Below are 22,137 nucleotides of genomic sequence, written 5' to 3' on the forward strand. Positions count from 1 at the left end.
TTTGTGTAATCTGAGGTCTAGATCTAGATCAGGAGTTGTTTGATTAGTAGCTTTGGGACATTGTTTTTGTAGCAAGTCTGCCTGTCTCCTACTTTTGTTTTTGGTTGTGCCTGAAGACTAATCTCTGCTATCTCAGCTCTAATTAACAGTGCCTACATAGTTCTCAGACACATTTGTTGTTGTTGGTTTTTTTTCAGCAAAGATCACTCTGTTTTTTTTTTTTTTGCAAAGCACCTAGCGTTCATAGTGACAATGGCGTGTCGTTAAAATGAACACATACATCATTCAACTCGTTTGACTTTCACGTCACAATCTGACCTGTGTGATATCAAACACTGTCAACATCAACCATCGATTCCTGAAAACTGGGCCACTTTGAAACCAAGAGCTCTGCATTCAGTTTTCTCATTTAGCAATGAGGTGCAAAACACATGCTTTCTGTCACTCTTTTATGAGGAAATACACAACAACCGTGCAGCTGCTGTGTTCTGTATAGTGCTTGAGGTTTACCTACTTGAGAGGAAGTGGTGTGGGGAAAAAGACAGTGTTACAACCAGCAAATAAAACAGGATATCCGATGCTGGAACAATTCAAACACTAACACATGACAAACGAGGTTGTTGTCTCTGACTTTCCTTTTTGTTCTATATTTATTGTCTGTAGTTAAATGGAGTAACATTAATAAACATGAAAAGTTAGATCAAACATCACGCGTATCTCCAGTGTGAATTCTCTGTTGTGGTGGACCCCGTGAGCATATTTCTTTTCACATGTTGTGGTACAGTGAGGATAAAATTGAAACCCATCATATCAATGATACGCGTAGCTGCACTCTCTAACTGCTGAACATCAAAGACTCCTTGATTTCCTCTAACCGAGCATGTTAATTGGTGCTTGATTGATAACTTGAGTTCACAGGCGATGGCATGTGTCGTCTAAATTGTTCCAGGGTGTCTTTTTGAAATCAGCTTTAAGAGTGGAAGAAGAATCACTGGCGGGCCCATTAAAAAATTGCCAGTGTACAGACTTGCAAATAAGCTGTCACACATTACAAATGAGATTACCTTTTTCACTGTGCCCTGGAACTTCGAGATGAGGGGATGCATGGGTACGACACTAAAATAGCTCAAATCGGTTGTTTTTTATCAGTGTGCTCGATCTGCAAGTGCTGTTTATGCTTTTCTTCATGCACAGTGAAAAAAAAAAGTATATTCACAGCTTGGAGCACAATGCAATCAGTCGCAGTGAAGTAAGAATTAGTGGTGAAAAGATTGAGTTCATAGTCACCAAATCAGTTTTATACTTGGACTAATTCAGATACATCTGGACTAAAAATAATGATCATGCTTTAATTTTGACTTTGTGAGCTCATGGAAGCAAATTACTATTTACTGACTTTTTTTTATAACAAAAGATAAGGTCAAATCTGTGTGAATGCATGTACAAACACACCAAACACAAAATGTCACTATTAGAATGTGATACAGCTGTGACAACAGAATCAGAGGTGAAAAAGCAGTTACCGTATTTGCATGCAATCACAAGCATGCAAACTAATTGTCTGGTTTGAATGGCAGAGATCACTGAGGTCAGGCAAAGTCTGCATGAAGCGAAAGCTTTGTTGGACATCTGATAGCGACCGGCTTATATCAAACATCAGAAACGTTGCAGCTCTGAGAAAACGAGAAGCGACAGACCAACTCCAAATTTAAGTGAAACTGAGGATAACGAGTGCTCAGCCATTATCAATTAGAATATGTTGAGGCATTGTTCAAACAAATTGTATTTCATAAAGTGTTTAACTAAAATGTCACATGACTTTAGGAAGAAAATGTTGATTTAGAGAGCTCAAGATAGGTGTCTGTGGAGGCATTTTTCACAGCAGTGTAATAAATGACATGTTTAAGAAGCTTCAGTGACTTGGCTTGTAGCACATATTTATTAACATGCAAGACAAATGTATGCATACTGAAGTGCTGCATTTTAATTGATGTACACTGGTGTTTCATAAGTCTAGTGCACACTTTGGAAAACAAGCAAGTGTGTATATAATAAGGCTTCGTTACTTTGGTATGTTCTCTAAAAGGGTCTGTAGTTCCTGTATGTGTTATGGTGCACTTTGAAGCCTTTCAGCTTCTTGTTTTGGTTTTCAGGCCTGTGGCTTTACTGTTTTGGTTTACTCTCACCACTCTAATGAACCTTGTTTCCGAGCACAGCAAGTAGCTTTTTTTTTGGGGGGGGGGGGGGGGGGTGATATACCCGCTGTTGAGGCAAACAGGTTAGGCTAAAAGGAGTTAGACATGACAAAGTGTCTTTCTAAGCCACAGCATTAATAATATGTGATGTGACAATCACTGAGATATTAGAGTAGAGAAAATTGCAGCTACACACTAGGTGAATTACACTGTCAGGTGTTAGAACAGGAGAAGATACTGAACAGTGATCTGCACTGAAAGTCTGTAGTCAGTAACAAGAGAAGGAGAGACTTGTAACTACTGAAAGGTGGAAGCTGCTGTGATGAAATGCAAAAATAAAACAAGCCATGATGATGACATAATGGGGAACAGAATATTAATTTAGCATTAAGCTTGTTCTATATAGCTGGTGCCTCCCTCTTTTCTTTAAATCATTCTCTGTATAACATTTAAATTTCATCGTGATTCAGATGAATTAACAATGAGTTCAAATGAGTCAAATGTAAATGACTATAAAGTCAAATGAGAGTGTTTCGTCGCCCCAAGTCTGTCTGTTAATGAATGGTAAAAAAAGGTCTGGACCAGTAGTCAGTCCCTCCAGGAGTTTGCAATGTAGCAATTTCAACAATTAATAAAAACCAGTCCCCTGTGAATTCTGTGGGACCTTGTGGTTTAAAACATCACACAAAAAGTGCAACATTTGCCTTGGAAAAGCTGTTGCAAAATCTGGCCTTTAACGCAGCTGCAATTTAAGAAAAAGTTCAGTTCTGAAAGAATTGACTAATAAATTTCATATGTACACAAGGCAATTAAGTACAATCAAGTATTTTTCAGTGCTGCTTTAAATTTTTATATTTATTTTGCGTGTTTAATTGGAACTTTATGTATCTATATGTTCAACCCATTCATTGTATTATCATACACAAGAAAGAGAGTTAAACCTGTAGAATATTAGTGTTGAGATGGTTGTCGACAGTGTAAAAACAATTGTTGAGAGTCTTCTAAATATGACCCTGAACCTGAGTTCATATTATTCCATGCATCTGAAATAAGTTGTGCTTCTCTGAACAACACTGAAACCACAAACTATTGGAAACTTACAACTTACAAAGATTGTTGACTGTGAAAACAAAACTTTAGCACCTTTTTCTCATATACTGAGCATGCATGCAAGGCAAAACTTGCGAACCATGACTAGACAGGGGAAAAATATCTATGACTGAAACAAACAAAACAAGGGATGAATGACTCACATCTGGCCAATTTTTGCTTTCTTGACACTTTGTCCCAGTGCTATTTGACAGGCACAGAAAAAATTTAACAGCCAAATGGACCATTGTCTTATCTGGATTGCAAGTAGGCATAGTCATATAGCTCTTTACTGAATGAATGCCTTTTCGGCTTATCCCGTGAGTTCAGGGTCGCCACAGCGGATCATAGTCCACATGTTGATTTGGCACAGTTTTTTTACGCCGGATGCCCTTTGTGACGCAACCCTCCCCAATTTCTACCGGGCTTGGTCCAGCACTGCACAGCTGGGGAGGGGAAGGCTGTCAGGGGTTCAGTGTCTTGTCCAGAGACACTTCGACATATAGCCAGGGCCAGATTGAACCACTGACCCTTTGATCCGTGGACAACTGCCTTTACCAACTGAGCTACAGCCGCCCCCCGTCACATAGCTCTTTACTACTGTTATTAAATCCTAAGTAATATTATTAATTCCAGTTACTTGGCTGTATAGGGAACAATATTCAGCATATTTCAGTAATATTTATTTTGAAAAAACTAGCAAATAAATTGATATTACAGATGATAAAGCAGTCACAGACACTGACAGGAAGTCACTGTTTCTCATGGTTCCAGAAGATAGACAGTGCATAACAGTGCATGGGGGCACTGCAGCATGCAACAAATAGTTTCTGTATTTGAATTTTATCATATTACAGCATGTGCCAATTCACACTTCATTGGATGAGTGCTCCAAGTTAGTAATGAAACATTTGCTGAGCTGCTTCCTTTTTAGACAGTACCTTGCAGTTTCATAACCATTTTTTAAAATTAATTATCATAATTTGGGTCAATGTTTTTTCCCGCAGAGTATGGTACCGCAAAGGTTTACAAAATAACCCCATAGTATGGAAGTGTATAATACAAATCGAACCAATAAGGCAAAACCCAAACTAAAATCAACTGCCGAGTTGAAAACGATAGTAAGTGTTTAGTATTTCAGAGTCTGGCATCTTTTTTTGTGGGACACGCAGCAAAAACACATTACACGTATTGCTGTGCTCTATATAACATGACTCTGTATATGTGATGTTGCTTGATATAACTTAGTAATAATGTTATTAACACAGTAATGGAGATGTCGATTAAGCTCTGTTAATTTGTGAGTGTGAGGCGAAGATGTAATACTGTATTGTAAGTTGTTCGTTTGTGGTACAATTTTTATATTTTATCATAAATAACTCACAGGATAAAGGACAAAAAAAAAATCATAAATACTTATATTTAAGTTTTAGTTGGTGTGACACAGTTAAGTCTGGATGCATTTGTTTAATAGAACTGTGCAAAAAGGCCAAACCAGACGCCACTCACAGTTTGAGTCGTCACTAAAAGATAATAATAAGATAAGATCTATGCTGCATTTTTTTTGTTACTGTCAACAAATCCCATAAATAAACTAAAACCAACAATACATTTCCCCCAACTCACCTATAGATCCACAATCATTTTCGGTTTATGTAGTGAATAGATGCAATTCATAGTTGGCTTTTGTCTTTTTTGTGACATACGAAAATCACTGAGGCAAGTCCAGCCACTATTAATGTGTAGTCTGGCACTTTCAGTCTGCATCAACAAACCGATCACACATTACTGCTGTGTATTGTACTTTGACCAATTACCATACAAGTTGCCCAAAGCCCTTCCTCATTCTTGAGCTCTACACAAAGTTAATTTCTACTTTAAACGTTTCAGAACCAAAAATGCATGTGAACTATGTGACTGTCCTGCATTTTACACGTGTGAGTCCGCTATATTTCGGAAATATTATAATATTAATATATCTATATTTTTTTATGTTTCCGTGAATGAAACATTTGTTCTCTTTTGGTTTAGCTGTTAATAAAGGGGAAAAGTGCTTTCCGATAAACATTTATGTTCCCTCGGTCGTGACCAACCACAGCAGCAGCAGCAGCAGCAGCAGCAGAGGGGCTCGGGCTTCGCGGCTCGCGCACACCGCTGGCCTGCTGCCTTACATGGGCAAACCTCTGAACTCACTCACAGACGGCTGGAATTTCAAAACGTGACGTCACGGCCCACAACTCTCCCAGAATTGGGATCAAGAAGTTTCACTTTTTTTGGTGGGATTTCAACCTCTGTTATAGTTCCTAGAAAGCGAGGTAAGCGAAACTCCCGAGCACTCTTCTAACGCTTTAAACATCCCTGCGTTTATCGGCTGTCTTGAAACTGCTCTAATGTCAGGTACGACTGATATCCGAGTGTTGGTCGAGCTCGTCTTTAATGTGTTGGGCCTTGTTGGGCTATAATGTGAGATTTTGCCGTAGCTCGGACGGAGTTCACAACGAGGGCGTGGACTCGATGCGATATACTTGGCTGCTACTAATGCTACACGAGGATTCTGACAAAGAGAATTCGTCGCTGACTAGTGCTGAGCTTTGGACTCAGTCATGCCCCGAACAATGCGAACCGTCGCGTTTAGTTAATTGGGACTTTGGGCGTCTCTGCCCTTTCTGTTTTTAGCCAAGCGCTCTGCTGCTGAGCAATGCGGAAGACAGACTGTCATCCGAAGGGACACGAGAAGCCCCCATCTGCAGAGGAATATGTCGCTGAATTTGTAACTCAACTTTAGTTGGGTTATAGAATGTCTCTGACCAAAGTTTCTCATAACATAACTAGCTAACTGTTAGCACGCTCCTGAGTGTTTGCTGGCTTTGGTGTTAAAGAAAACTGGGGCCACACTTGTTTTTACGACAGTACAAAACCGCCACGTTACTGAAGGAGTTCTGGTGACCCTCTGCTGTAAAGTACGGCAAACAACCGCATACACCGCGAAGCTGTGACCTTTGTGTTCATTAGACTTAACACAAGACAATGTCATAAAGTGCACGTACTCAAGTGGCGACAGCGCTAGTGCAAAGTAACAGGAACACTATCACCCATTAAGGAGTGGACTCTTTACCACTGTGCACTTCGTTAGATTACAACACAGCATTCACTACTTTTAAAACAAAAGGATCAGCAAATCACCAGGAAATGCACTCAAAGTTTTAGTTGACTTTTCGCTTGTCTAGCTGATTGTGCAAATTACTTAAATGTCACTAACAAAGCAAACTTCATGGCTAAAGTCGGTTCTGTCGAGCCTTTGTGAAGATGCATCAGTCAGTTTCATGAGCTGTACAAACCTCAACAGAGCTTTTACTGTATTTTGACTACATACAGTGCAAGTACTATGAACTGGACAGTTTGGAGACAGAGAGTCTTGTGAATGAAGTGGCTTTTATAATGAGTTAAATGCTATAAAATAGAAATCCCCAAATCCCTGCTGTACTGTTCTATCCTGTATGTGCATAGCAAGATATTCCTTTACAAAGACTGATACATTGAAACCAAATAAATTCCATCCATTTAGATGGCACTGTAATGGTGTGTTTTATTTAAAATGTATTTTATTTTAGGTCATTTTGTGATAGGAAACAGATCAGCGACCCCAACTCACAGAAATGGTCAACTTGTGGATGTAAAAATGGACTCAAGAACAAGTGTGCAGGGTTGGTTTATTTACCCCCTATAGAGAACAAAATCAATATACTGTGCACTTGCTTACTACCTCATGGTTTCTTTCAAAAGTTTACATGGGTCGAATTGCAGGTGAAGCATTGTAACTGAAAACCTAACCTATTCTCACAAGTCTTCCTTCTTTGTTAGTGAAACAATAACCTTAGCTCAGGCTATAGATACTGTTTTCCCATAAAACGTAGCAAGTGTTAAAAGTAAGTCTCACTTTCATGTTTAAAAGACTGAATTCACACTTTAACTTAGATGTGAATTTCAAATCAATAACACCCAGATCCCCCGAGAATGCTGCCATCAAACTGAATACGTCTGTGTCGCCCTGACGCGTTTTTGACTCAGGCAACATTAAACAGAACTGTCTTAAAATCTCTGGTTAAAAAGGACTCGTTTGACAGCGTTGATGATGTTAAAGTTAAAAGATGAATGCTTCAACTGCCTTTGAGCCTGGGCCCCCCCTAGTAGGTTTAATCTACTGTTTGTGATTCTTGGCATATTTTAATGAGGATGTCCTTTTTCTGGAAGGAACACTGGCAATTCCTCGGCCTGAAAATGCACAGTTAGAGAGAGTAGGAGAGCCTGATGTCAGGACAGTGGGCCATTGATGGACAGTGTCTCACAAGAAGCAAAAACTGTCTGTGTATCTGTAATAGAGTACAGGAAGGGTGGTCTTTCAAAAAGTGTATTTAGCCTTTTCTGTGATAATATTACATATAAATTTAAACAGCGTATCATTACACCCTTAATTTGGATAAGGTGACTACTTCTATCCAAAAAAATTTCCAGAAGTAAAATGGAAGAAGAGCAAGTGAGAAGGGATTCCTCTTCCAGGACACACAGATGTGCGATAGACAGTTAAAATCCATTGCGCTGGTAAAGCAGTTAAAATGAATACAACACCTTAATGTTTCACAGACTGCTGCTTGTCTATTGGTACAGCAGCAGCCTTTAACATTAGTGTGGGAGCTCGAAACCTGATCGTTAGCAACAATGACACAGTCAAACCATACATACCTATGATATTGGTATGTACCATGTAGCATGGGCAGGTCAACGCTTGTGTTCTGCCGGGCTCTCAATCACACGGACATAACATGTAAAAGGTAGTTTGACTCTCTGTTACTTGAATAAAAACATTAAGTCCTGAAGGACCGTTTATTGTCCTGCATACATCCCACAGGGTTGCTGAATCGTGTCCCAGAGGCAGCCTTTTTACTTATATTATCTATAAGTGTGCTGCTTGTCACTTATGATACCTGATTGACTCCTCATTTGCTCTTCTGCGGCGCCTGTTGGGGTGGTACTGTTTTAGTTTAATGACATCACATAACTCCCAGCATAGCACCACTCGTCTTCCACCTGAGGGTCTAAACAACCAGGGTAATTATGAAAGTCTGTGTGTGTATGTGGGAAAGTATTTTAAATATAAGTGATACATTATTGCTATGCCTTAAACAGCAAGATTGGACCAATGTGACCTGATTCAAAGCAATACCTTTATATCAAGTGTATTACATCAACTCACTAAGTAATTATTATACTCTGGTGACATATTTTCTGTTGTAACACGTGTCAGCACTGTGTTTCCTGCACAGTGATGTGAAGTACAGTTGCCTGATGAAAAATGACCAAATTCCGATTTGTACAGGATTTGTACAGCAGCCTGCAAGAGGTTAATTTTTTGACTGATGAAAAAAAATATTAGTGAGTTGACAGGACCTGCTTATAGAACCATCTTGTTGTGTTTCTGCAGAGCGCCACGAGAGTCAACCATTTGTGTTTCGAATCCACTTTGTCTTTATTTCTCAATCCCTACAGATTTCAACATACAGTCGAAGACTTTCCTTCAGCAGTTATCCACAAACCTCATACTGTCAGAGAGGAGAAAAGGTAAGATACCCTTTGCTGTATTTTGTTGTACTGCCCTTTTTATACACTGTGTGTTTGTCCTATTTTGTTGCTTCTTTTGTTCTCTCATGTTGGATGATAGCATAAGTAGAATGTTGTATGTTTTAAGTGCAAACATATGGACATATAATTGAGCAACTCATGGCCAAGTCACCCCCAGATCTTCCCATGGGATGGTTTGGGAATGTAAAAGAGCTCAGTAGCAAAAACGAAATATGCTTGGTGGCCCCCCAGTGTGAGTACAGTACAGTAAGCCATTGTGTTGCACAGTGTATCTTTTGGTGCAAATTCTATTTAACTTCTTATTGCTGCAATACCTTTTGTAAGCTTTTTCACAACAGGTGTAATATCATATTGCTCTTATGCCATGTTTAAAGTCAGGGCTTTAATACCCAGGGTTAATTTAATGCTCAGATTTCATTGTCTTTGTTAGGCTGTTCAAACTGTGTTTTGCAATGTGGCTAATATTTGAAACCAGTCATAAGAAGCTGCTGTGAATCGATGTGGTTGCTTGTGCAAAAGTGTGCAGTCACAGCATGTAGTGACACATCATGTGTCTTCATATTTACTGGCTACAGTATGGTGTAGCTCACGGTGAACAGCACATTATCCACCCAGTGACATTCTTTTATTCAAGTGTGTTACTTTTACGGCCTATATCTAACCTCCATTCAACTACTCGTGTGGCCCTATTTAACCGGGCTCTTCCAATATGCTTCCAAACAGATCAGTTACATTTTAAGAATTTCACTAAAACAACCCTACGCCTGCCCAAAAAAAATATAGTATCTCACGTCATTGCAGTTGTCTTTTGCAAGTGTTGCATATGAATCATGTAAAAGTTGCATCAATTCGGATGTGACTAGTGACTATAAAAATAACTAAAATGAGGAAAAATTGGAAAAAACGTGGGAAGTAAGAAAAAGCAGAGACTAAAAAAAAAACATGCTGTTCCTAGACTATATAGAAATATGAGCGCTTCAGTCCTTTGGGTACTTGTCCATCTCTTTGGGATTTAAGTGAAGTGGGCTGCACAGTTTGTGGAAACAAGCACTCTCACGCCAAGTTGCTCTTCAATAAGATTCCAATCCAGGCAGGGTGGTGTAATGCGCTCTCCTAGCAGCTGTTAATATTACTGTGACCTCTGCTGACCTATGGCACTCATAGGGAGTAATCAGACCTTAATTACACCCTCCTAATCACTTGAAGACGATTTGTGTGACAAGACTCAAGAAGGGGCGATCTTTACTTTCTAATCCGAGCAAGCTTGCCCGATTAATAAACAATAAATGATGTCTATATACCCTCGTATTTGTGCACTTTACCGAGCTTCCCGTTTTTTATTTTCTATATATCTACTATTTACTCTTTCAAATCAGTCGTATAGGGCAGCCTCACAATGTTACCCATCTTAGGTCAGACTGAGCCCAAAGTTCTCTACAATCAGTGTTATTATTCCTAGTAAAAGGTATGCACCACAGAACTGGCTCTGCTGAGTGACTCTGGCTCACAGAGTATGGCATTCCAAGCTAAAAGCAAACCAAACTGATATTGCCCTCAATACTGTCTTCATATTTTCTCCATATTTGGAAATGTTTACCTCCTCATGATGGTTGACAGAGGTTGGAAGAGGGGATGTGAGTCATTTCAGCTGCATAAGGCTTTCTAGGGGTGAGACAAGCCTTCCAAGGGACTGCCATTTAGTGAAGCTACTGTAGTAGTTTTCTGTGCTTCATTGATCTAAAGAGAAACTGTGAGTATCATTCTGTGCTCAATTTTAGATGTTATATGGTAGCATGCATGTGTATAGTCAAGGAATGTAACCTGTTATCGAAAAAATAGACAGGAGAATTAATAATATATGTATACTAATATTTGTAGTTAATATAATGAGTTAAAAGCAATAGAAATCATTTATTTTTTATGTTATTTTATGTTTAGACGATGTCCAAAACTGTGTATAATAGGCTGTTTGTGGGGAACTTGTGTCATTACTTGTCACAGCTTGAATGAATGTTTGAGAGCTATACAGAAGATGTCGTTACTATTTCCTTGCATCAGACACAGAAACCAACACACAATGTTCCTGTGTGCATCTCTGCAAGTATGGGAAAGAAAGTGAATTGATTTTGTTCACGAGATATTTTAGAAAAGTTTTTGAGAAGTTTGGACTATCTCGAGCACTGCAATGAGGCAATTGTTCGACCAGCAGACTGACTTTGTGTACACCTGTTTGTCAGTAAGATGAAAAGCGCGCACATCTGTTCTGTCTGACCGAATTGAAAAGATATTTTAGGACAGTTGCATTGTTTAATATCTGTAGATGTCTTATGGTTTGTGCATGTGAAGTGGAGGAAGTTTGGGTCATTAAGGAAACCTGCTGTTGCAAACAGCCTCTCTGAGTGAAAGCTACACCTTACTGGGTGTTGAGGTATACCCATCAAGTAAAGGGAAGGGTTGATACTGCTCTCTTATTGATGGTTTGATTATTTAGTTACTTTTATCTTATATGCTGGGACTGTGTCAGCTTTCAGCCTTGAAGCCAGTTTTCCTGTTTGCTTAGTGTCAGTTCTGCATGAAATTATATGTGAAACACATTTCAACCACATTTCACATTTTAGTTTTCAAAGCACTAACTAATCCGCGACAAAAACTGAAACATTTCTGGGAACACACCTCTCTACTATAGTAAACTAAAGCTAATGAGGACAGTTTGTTTAAACTGTCTTTATTGTCCTGAAAACAAGCAATGGAACAAGAAATCACTATTGTTGTGGCCAGAGAAGCAGCAATAACTGAATGACAAAAGCATGATTTTTGATCATATCTATGTGCATAGTGGGCCAAGCTAGCGGCAAGACTCTATAGGTCCACAGCTTTGGTCACGATATCAAATAAGATGTCTCTCTGATGAAATTGACATTTTTGGACATTTTGAGGACCAGTGTTCATCATGTTTTATGTGCCTAGGTGGTGCACAGTACAATTTGTCATCAAAATTAACCATTAAATTAAAAAGGACTAACACACGACCAAACTATTACCTGTGTACTGAAAATGTGGAGTTCTGGGCCACTTTGGCCAGATACTTTAAAAATGGGATGACATGTGCTGCTGTTGCCCTGGTTACCTGGTGTTTTAAAGGGAGACACTGTTTACAGGACTGGCAGGAAGTGATGGTCAGGATGGAGTTATTAGCACATAGACACGTTTTTTGTTTAACAGTTTTTCTCTTAGAACTATCAACTGTTTTCAGTGTGTTGCCAGCATAATTAAATATAAGACAGGTTTGATTTGCATGTAAGTACAGATGTCTGTGGTTTTTCTGCAAAGTCTGGTGCTGGTTGCCTGTCAGAGACTGTAATATAACAGATACTTTCTGTAAAGAGAGACACCACCGTAAAGGAAATGCTATCAGGACAGGATATGAGAAGTAAGAATACCTTATCCAGCTTATGATCTTATGGCCTATCATTTTATCAAGCCGAGAAGAATCACTTATTATTTTTTAATGTGTCTCACTTGATGCCATATTTGGAATAAAACTCATTTGTGTCACAATTTCAATTTTTCTTTTTTTATTAAAAGTGAAAAGATAAAGAAAACACGAATAAAAAAATATGTTGGTCACTTCACCAGATGAAGTGACCAACATATAAAGGAACAAGTGTACAGCTGTTGACCTGCTCTGAGCAGGTACAGAGTGCAGTTAAAGAGGGACTCATTCTTGGTGCCAAGATTGCTTTGCAATGTTAGTATGGCATCACCTTCCCTTCTACTGTGTCTGTCCTTCCACTGGGAGGCAAAGTCTCTAAGAATATTTGACCCATGCTGCTCTGACCTTTGTGGGCACAACCAATCATTTTTGACCACTGCTTGAATGAACAAAAAACTAATTTTCCTACTTATGTCTCTGAATTTTCCCAACTGTACTATACCAAACTACCCTATACTGGGACCAGACAAAGACAGTTCACATTTGTGCTTAGCAAAATTAGCAATAGTAGCACCAAATCAACATGTGGACTGATGATCCGCTGTTGCAACCCTGAATTTACGGGGAACTCTGAAAGAACATTGTAGCTAAGGTGGTGCCATTTGTTGGGGTTGTGACACAACAAGCTGATAGCGAACAATGATGGCGACAAAGCCCTAACTGTTGTTGCCAGCTTTGTCTAGGCCAAAAAGATGGCATTTAAACACACTGCAAAGATGACAGTCGTGGCAGATAAATTCTGCCCCTGCATGAGAGGAAGGGAAGCGAATAACATTGGTCTCTCTCACCAATACGACAGATTCAGATCCATGCTGAAATGTCTGAAAACCTATCTGACAAGTTCCATTTCTGCAGGACGCACCTGAAACACTACAGCAATGCACTAGAATACACAGGGCAAAATTATTATTTTGCCGTGATAATGTTAACACGTCTTTAGTACGTGTTCACGTTACCTGATTGGTAGCTTTTGGTGGCTAAAGAAAGCAAGTGTAGCAATCATTAGGAGATTTTTATTTGAGTTCTTACTTATTTGCTTATGTCACATTGTGTTTTAGCATTTACTATTACTTAAAAATTGTCACTCATTGCCAAAATGTAAATATTGTGTAAGACACATATAGTGATATTGAGGAGACGCTGTGAGGAGAAGTATTATTAGGATCTACTCTCGTGGAAACCTTCAGATATACAGTGTTGTGATTAACACATTTTTGATTTGTAGCCATAAAAGTTAATCAAGCTTTTACTGTATATGGAATAGATTTTTAGGATTTATAATTTTCTATCATGATCATTAAACAATGACCAGTAAAATTTAATAGAATTGTTGACTACCAGTTGCAGCGAACAGTTAGAAGAATGTTTTGTTCGGTGTGTTTGTTCAGTAGCTTTACTGCTAGTCACAAACAGTGATCAGTGTTACATCAGTCTGTAGTGGCATCCTCCAACACTCTTAAAATCACTTAATCTGTTCTCACTCTACTTTGCCATCCTTAATTTCAAGATGTTGCCATCCTCCTGAGAGATTGTATGTTTTCAAGACAAGTCTTCCAAATGAATCTTGTCAACAAATTAAGGCATGATTAACAAGAGCAATTACACTGAGGATCCAACTAAGCTGAAGAGAATCGAGCTAAAGTGGAGGAGATTATCTTTTTTTATTAAGGAGAATCACTTTAAGGGTTTGATTACTTTCTGTTTTTGTGGTTAACTCTTGATTACTTTACAACTAATGATGAGAGAATTTTCTTTCTCTACCATTGAGAGTTTTAGAGTGCAGATAAAACACTGAGATTATGCGTAAACATAAACAGTGCAGCTTCTTTTCTTGTTAATGGTGAAGTTGACACAGTAGTGCCAACACTGTTAGAACCTTTAGAATAAATAGAGATTGCACTATGCTGTATGTCCGTATCTGCTTTCGCACATCTGGATTTTGGGATTTACTCCCAGTAGAAGCTTTCCCCCCTTTTCCCCAGTAGAGCTGTACAGAGTGAGTCAATAAACAAGAATCTCAGACCCAATATTTCATATTGTGCTTCAAGGATTTGGCTGGATCCCTCATTTTAGCACTGATTTGGCTGCATGTGCTGGTGGCCATTATGTTTTACCATACAGTAAATCATCACCCGTCTATAATCTTCAGCACATTTAAGGAAGTTCTATTCAAAACCTTGTGTGCATTTATTGTAACCTTTCCTAATACAACAAAAGAGACTTACACCCTCTGCGAGAGGTCAGGACCATCCTTCTTGTTTTGAATGTTGTGTGACCCCATCAGAGACTTTAAATCATGAAGAACTATCAAGTGTCTTTATGTTTAAAGCAGGAAAGTTTGTATTCTTGCTGTAGAGGCCAGAACAGTTCTCCTATTGCTGCCAATGAACTATGTAGTTTTACTTGATAGTTCCTAAAGGCCATCGCCATTTGTTGAGTTAAAATCTTAGATTAAAGTTAGGATTTGTTAGGAACTTTTATGACCGGTAAGACTAATCCAAATATATTATTAGATTACTATTGAAATAATAACTTAACCTTTCTAGGTTAAAATAAAAATGTGTGGTTTTAAAATAGGAGAATGGACATTCACTGATATCTTCAAATATAGACTTACTGACCTGACATATTTAACAGTTTTTGCATTTATACAACTTATTTTTATTATTTATCAACCTGAAAATCCCAGTTCAGATTTTTTGGAGGTTTTGCTTCTCAAAGAGCCTTTATATGATACAATTGTACATTTGTTTTTATCGATGATTATTAATTAGTAAAAGACCCATGTCTCCAACAACTTTGATACACTTAAGAAGGTCCAAACATCAGCTGTAAAATGGCAACTTTCTTGACTCGGCCATCTAAAGAAGACCAAAGTAGTGATATTCTTATGAAGTGGTGTTTTTGTGGTTATTTTTTTCTGCTTCAGTATTCCACACAATTACACTGAACCAGTTAGCACGAAAATGTCCACTTTGACTCTCTTGTATGTGCTTCTCTTTTAATGTCTTACCTCTCTCACAAAATCCCCATGTCTAGTTTTAATATTGGTATTATTGAGAGGTACTAGTTTTTCATAGTTGCTGGGACATCAGATAGTACTGTCTCAGTGTTGGGGACTTTTTGGCAGTCATGAATCAAAGCCTAAGAAACCAAAACTAGAATATTTTTAATCACTTTTGAGACTAAATGTCCTGGAAACTTTCATGGTTTCCCATAAAAGTCCTGGCTATTAAAATGACCATAAATTTCACAGTGTATTAAACCGGATTACTCCTTTGCTTTTTGTCTTTGACACCCAACATCCATTACTTTTCGCACTGTCTGTTGAACGTTTGTGTTTACTGATGGCCAGATCTTTGGTTACCAGTAAACAACAGTAATCTTAGATGCCCTCCTAATGGTAACAATTCCAGACAGTGGAGTGACTGTGTGCCAGAAGTAACATTTTCTCTCTACCCCTATCAGTTAGGATCAGATGCCACTAACTGATTAATCTCAGATTAGGCAGAGGCCTGAGGCTAATGGGACACTTTACAAAATCTGAGCGATACCCTTTCATGACACGTAGTGACAGATGCCAGCCGCTAAAGACAGGCAAATGATTGAAGCATGTTGGCGAAACACAAAGTCACTTGCCAAAACACATAAACATACTGTATAACCACGGTCATCAGATTATAGTGACAAAGACATAAGGGACATACTGTATGTGGATGTGGTTAGTTTTGTAGATGTGTTACAGTGTTTTCTTGTAGTATATATTATATCTGTTGTGAAGCCAATCAAATTATGTATATTTATAGTGTGAATGCACCACTATAAATTTTGGCTTTGTTAAAACCATGAATTATTAGCTTTTTCTCAGCGTTGCATGAGTTTAAACAGAACCTTAACTCCTTTTCTTCATTTTCATTCTTATGTTTTTAAATTGAAAAATCTGTCAAAAGTATTCCTCACATTTTTGCAATGTCTAGAATGGATTCACCTTACAGTGCTAAAAGTGTGGAAGACAAAAAGGGAATGTAAAGGTATTTTTATTTGGCTTTTAGAGTAATTCTACCCCCATTGGGAATTACCCTTTTGAACCTGGCAAAGGTTACGCTTGGTCCTGATTAGGAGAAGAGAGACAGAGGTTGGTAGTTATTGAAACCATCATAGCTTCTCCAAAATTAAGGTATTAGTTTTGGAGAAGTTATGTAAGATTTTAGAGGTTTGTGCTAGCAATGTTATGTTAATGCGATGCTTAATTGAGGGGGAAACGTTTTCCACTACAACAGTCACAATCGTGTCATTGTAACTGTGAGTCACTGGTGTCAGCAGCTTTTGGAAAAGCTATAACAAAGCTGCATTTATCAGGCTTCTGTGCATATTTCTTGTGGCTCATTGGCAGGATTAATTGCCAACAAGTCCCCTGTGGTCCAAGAATGCAATTGCCTACTGACCCAAATCACTCTCTTGGCTGGAAGTCAACAGTCTCTGTTGTGGCAGTGTTACACCTAGGACTGAGACTGAGTCACATGACCTCACAGTTGCCCCTCAATGCATGCATAGGTACTGTAAGGATGATCTGAGTTTGTAGGATATAGGGTGAATATACAGAATAGAGAAGTAATTATTATTGTGTTGTTGTGTTGTTATTAATTATATTTTAATAAATGTTTCTTTCAGCTTATCTGGTAAGTTCAGAGTTACCACAGTGGATCATTGGTCCCCATGTTGATTTGGCACAATGATGCCCTTCCTGACACCAATTTTTACCGGGGTTAGGACCGTTGGATGGCACTACGTGGCTGGGGATGGGCAGTTGTTGGTTCAATGTCTTGCCCAGGTACACTTCCACATGTGTTCGGGGAGAGCTGGGCACGAACTTCTGACCCTATGGTCGACCTACTGCCGCACCATAAAATGAGTTTGTGATAACTGTGTGTAAGGTTCAGAAATTAAACAAAGACATGCAGTTTTCTAGGGGGATTTTATAGCATGTGACAATGGAAAATATATTGTTTCATATGATTCATATCATTGCATTGTTTTTATTGTTATGTTGTAACGTTTTGGCAGTGTAAGGGCAGATTTTTCCGCTGGTGCGGATGAAGCAGTCTAGAGTCAGAAACACACACAGAGGGCACTGAAGGTGACACTAGACAGAATAGCAGGAGGTGTATGTGGCTGTAAGGCAAATAAAAGAGTTCATCTACTTACTTGTGCTGAGATAATTAACCAGTATTAGAAACATCCATCCTGAGATAAAGTTGCAGAGGTTATGCTCACTTACTACAAAAAGACAGAAAAAACTTTAATTTCTTTTTGTACTAGGTAACATTAGCTAATGACACAGCTACAGCTGCCGAGAGGCTATTTTCAGCTACTGGTTACTTTTAAGGCAGAATCTTTTCTGATATGCTGCTCATTGCACACGTTCAGGTTGTGAATCAATCAACCCACCTTAAATTTTGACCATTAGACATGTGTTTATTGCTTTTATTGCAGGATATACAACTTTGCTGGATCTTTGTAAAATGTAACATAAGAGCTAAAGTGATTAATTAATTGATTGACTGATTAACAGATGTGCTTTTGCAACAATCTGATGGCTTAGTATTTATTCAAGCAAAAAACTCCTAAATGTGAGGAATTATGTCTTTTCTGTGTAGTGAATATCTGGATTTGGAACTGGCGCTTGAATACAACCAAACCTTTGACTACACTAACTTGGTTTACTTAATGTGATTTTATTTTAACCTTAGAAGTTGAAAAGGACTTAAACATGCTTTTTGCTTGTCAGAATATAAAGAAAAAAGCTTTTTTTTCTCCATAGATGCAAATTTACTTATTATTGAGAATATGTTTTCTCACTGAATTATGTCTATGAAGTACAGCGCACTCCAAGTACTGTATGGTGCCGCCAGAGTTGCCATACAATCTGTGCACTATAAGTGTCTTGCTTGTTATTTGATCTCCTTGCTTCCTTTTTTAGGTTATAGGCTATGGGATTTAAGCTGAGGGTGAGAGGGACCTTACATGTCAGGTTTGAGGTCACTTGTGTATATATCAGACAGATCCAGTACATTAGACTCATTCCCAAATCTCTTAAATCCCTCCAATGCCCCAACTTTCATTTGTTGTAGAAGCATAAAATTAGGAAGAAACATACAAACCAAAGCCCTAGATTTGTTTTGCCATCTTTCACAGATTGCACTTGTTAGCCTAAAGCTCAAGTCGGTGCAAATTTTACAGTTTTTCTGCTAATGATAAAAGCGTTGAAAAGTAAGCCTCAAGCACTACTTCTCCTACACTTAGTGATGGTATGACAACTCATATAGAAATAGAATTTCAATTGAAAATTAGATTAAACTGTTATCATGAAGTTTTGGCTTTTATTAATGACATTATGATGTAACTATGCATTTAAAACTATACATTCAATTAAACAGGTTTTATTTATTTTTTCATTTATTTGGTGTTGTGCTTATGGTACACGAAGCTCATATTAGTCTGTCCACTTTAATTTCCTGTTTTTGGTTGGTAGAAAAAGGGTTGTCTTCTTGATATACATTGAAAGAGACAACACAGCTTTTTTGTAACCATTTAAATCTATAGAGACTTTTAAAACTGGGCCACATGTAATTATCAAAATTGATGAAATGATGGTCAATGCATTTTGTCATTAATGTCATGTACTGGATGGAAATGTTCTTCCTCTGGGTTTATTTTATGAATATAGGTATGCATACATTGCTTAAACTATAAGATAAGTTAGTCTCTAAATGTGGAGTAGTTTGTGTTCGTTGTGACATCTGTTTCTCTGCCGAGCTTTTTGTTGTAAATACAGCAGAACAGTGCTGATCGTAGTAATCCCTTTTATTAATGACGTCTGAACCATAATGGGCCATAATAACATTATGGTTCACTCCTAACACTCTCCTCTAACATCGTCAATGGAGAAACCACATCAGACTTTTAAAAATTGGAGCACTTGATGTGACTTTGCACTCTTGGCAAATTTGATTTCTGCATGTAGTGAGACACTCATAAAAGCTATAGTCAACGCAGTTCAGCCAGATTAGTGTCCACTTCAATCTGGGAAAGACCTGAGTGAATACACCTGTAATGCCACCAATATTATCTAATATCACAAGAAGGCAATCAGTCTGAACAAATATGACATGCACGCAAGTCAAAGCTAAAACAGAAGGAGGGAGTCTAAACTGTCAGGAATGTGTCTAACAGATAGTTTGAGTGGAGCAATTTCACCTTTAGCTTTATTTTTATTGTCACTCTAAAATTAAATTGATTAACCTGTGAGATGTCTGATCATTTGACTGCTCGGCCTAGTTGCACTGTTTGATCTCTATTTAGTGACAGCACTGCTTTCTCAACCATCTGAAAGCAAAGTATATTCCCTACTGTGAGTTTGTCATGCTGCTGGGTTCAAATGTTTATTTCGCCAAAGTATTTTTGAGCTTATTTTTTAGAAGCAAGTTCTTTTTCGCTATCCCAGCATGCCTTATCTGAACGACTGATACATGGACCCAAACTGGGTGTATTATTTGTAACATAAGATCTGTATTTATATACAGTGGTAGGAGAAAATTGCAAGATGTTGATTCTTCAAAAAAAAAAATCTATCCCTTATGTATTTAAAGGTATAATCAAATATTTAAGAGGTATAATCAAAAATTGAAACTGGGGCTTTGAAAGCAACTCTTCTGCATTCAGCTTGGAAACCTATTAACCTTTTAGTGAGATGCTGCTAGATCTCTTGGTCCAGATGAAGTCTTTATGGATGGTTAGTAGGTCAGGTATACAACAGGTACGCCATCCATTTCCTGGGTATTCCCTGTGGTCCAGACTACATACCTCAGGCAGCCTGTGTAAGACTCCCAGTGGGAGCTTGTGTAATTTCACTGTTGCTATACTAAACATAGTTCAGAAAAGGTAACTTATTTAATCTGAACATGCTGTTATGCTATTGTAGAAGAAGGGGGTTTAATATTCCATAAATCCAGGAAAAAAGCCAAATTCTTTTAAGAGATGTGTATAGTGGCTTCAGAGAGTATTCAAATTCATCCACTTTTTGCACAATGGACTGTGTTGTACACTTTTTCAAAATGAAAAAAATGCGATTTTATGTGTCTAGTGTCTCTGTCTGCATAAACACAGACTGAATACATCTACCTATTAGCCATCCTGTAGTGGGTCCTGTTGCAGTTTTGTCCAGTTGATACCTGGAGACATGCAGGGTACACGCTGGGCAGATTACCCCCAGGCTTTTACTAAGATGACACACAGAGGCAGACAGCCTCCATCTCTAGCCTCCAAGAAAATGGTTAGATGTTTGAATAGAGCTAGACAATATGGGCGGAAAATTTTATCTCCATTTTTTTCTTCAGTGACAACTTGCAATTTTAATGCATTTTTTTTTTTGTTTCTTTGTACTCCATACAAAACACGATTCAAAAACTGTTTCCTTTTATGGGTTGTAATCATTGTAAAGTATAAAAACAGAAACAAAAACAAAAAAGTAACTAGCAACCTATAATAATTACCCAGGTCCCCGAACAGGTATTTTTTTTTTACACCATTCAAAAACAATCATATAAATTTGATATATCGCTCGGCCCAACATCCAACTCAAGAAAGAGTCTAGATGGTGCCAAACTTTTTCCATTTTACAGTTGCTGAGGGCACTGAACCGGGAACACTCAAAGCCTTATAAATTGTTTTGATTTTTGCCCTCGCCCAGACCTGTGCCTCACCACACAATTTAATTGCAGAAGTAACCCTTGTCTTCGAGACCCACTGCCCTGCTTGTTTCCCAACTATCCCTGCCCCTAACCACTGCTTTTTCCTGGGTCAGGTGTGTTCACTCAATCAGAAGCTGGATGAGGGTGGAGTAGGGAAAGACAAAGTGGATAGGTATCTCTCACAAAGAAAACCATTTGGCAGTTCTGGCAAACTTGTTTGGATGAACTGTTAAAAAAGATATCATAAGTATTCAAACATACCATATATACTGTAGCCTATTAAAAACTAGCAGAAAGATGAGTACAAGATGAAAATGAAGACTAGAGAAAGGTTAGGTTAGAAAAAGGGTGTGCGATTGTTTTTAGTCTTTCTTTGCCGCCCATTCATCATAGGCTGATGAATAAAGACCTTTTCAGTGCCTAAATTACCTTTCTTTGGCAGATTATGGGTCTTTAGAATTTTGTTAATGGTCTAATGTACTTGCATGATCACTTGTGTTCGATAGTACGTAAATTACTCTATCTGAACATTTAATGGCTTTGATAATTTGAGTAGTTAGCTCATTGTGTCTGTTTTTTTTTTTAAAGTCTACAAGACTGAAAATAGTTTAACCTAAGTTATCATAATGGATTTGGCATTGAATGAAATTGGCTGCTTTTTATTTGACTGTCAAAAATACGCTTGAACATTTCTTAGGTTCCGTGAAGTGACGTACAATGTTTATGAATTTAATCCTCTATAACCTAATGTAAATGTGTGCCTTGTCTGCAGTAAATATATGCCTAAAAAGATGCAGTTATAATGTCATGTCCAACCTCCCTTTGTTTGATTATGTGATCTGCTCCATCGTTTATAGCGATGCCTGAGACGTGTCCAATTTTGTATTCATCCTCTAAAAATCAAGTTCTTCTTTGTGGATATGCTGTGTCTGTCATAGCACATGGATGATGAGGCCATTGGCATCAGTCAGAC

General features: G+C 38.1%; 1 protein-coding gene across 7 annotated transcripts in view; it reads left to right on the forward strand.

Moving 5' to 3' along the window:
- The first annotated feature begins 5,373 nt into the window (after window positions 1–5,373).
- Window positions 5,374–22,137, forward strand: part of lpp (LIM domain containing preferred translocation partner in lipoma) — a 129,542-nt gene continuing 112,778 nt past the window's right edge. For 3 of the 7 annotated variants that reach the window (XM_067512701.1, XM_067512706.1, XM_067512707.1), the window contains exons 1-2: window positions 5,376–5,599; window positions 8,829–8,900. The gene's annotated coding sequence lies outside the window, so the exon portion shown is untranslated. Of the gene's footprint in view, window positions 5,600–8,828; window positions 8,901–10,574; window positions 10,672–22,137 lie in introns of those variants that run through there. The other 4 variants (XM_067512704.1, XM_067512705.1, XM_067512703.1 and 1 more) reach the window with 4 other exon arrangements.

Source organism: Channa argus, chromosome 8 (assembly GCF_033026475.1).
Source record: "Channa argus isolate prfri chromosome 8, Channa argus male v1.0, whole genome shotgun sequence".
NCBI classification, from domain to species: domain Eukaryota; kingdom Metazoa; phylum Chordata; class Actinopteri; order Anabantiformes; family Channidae; genus Channa; species Channa argus.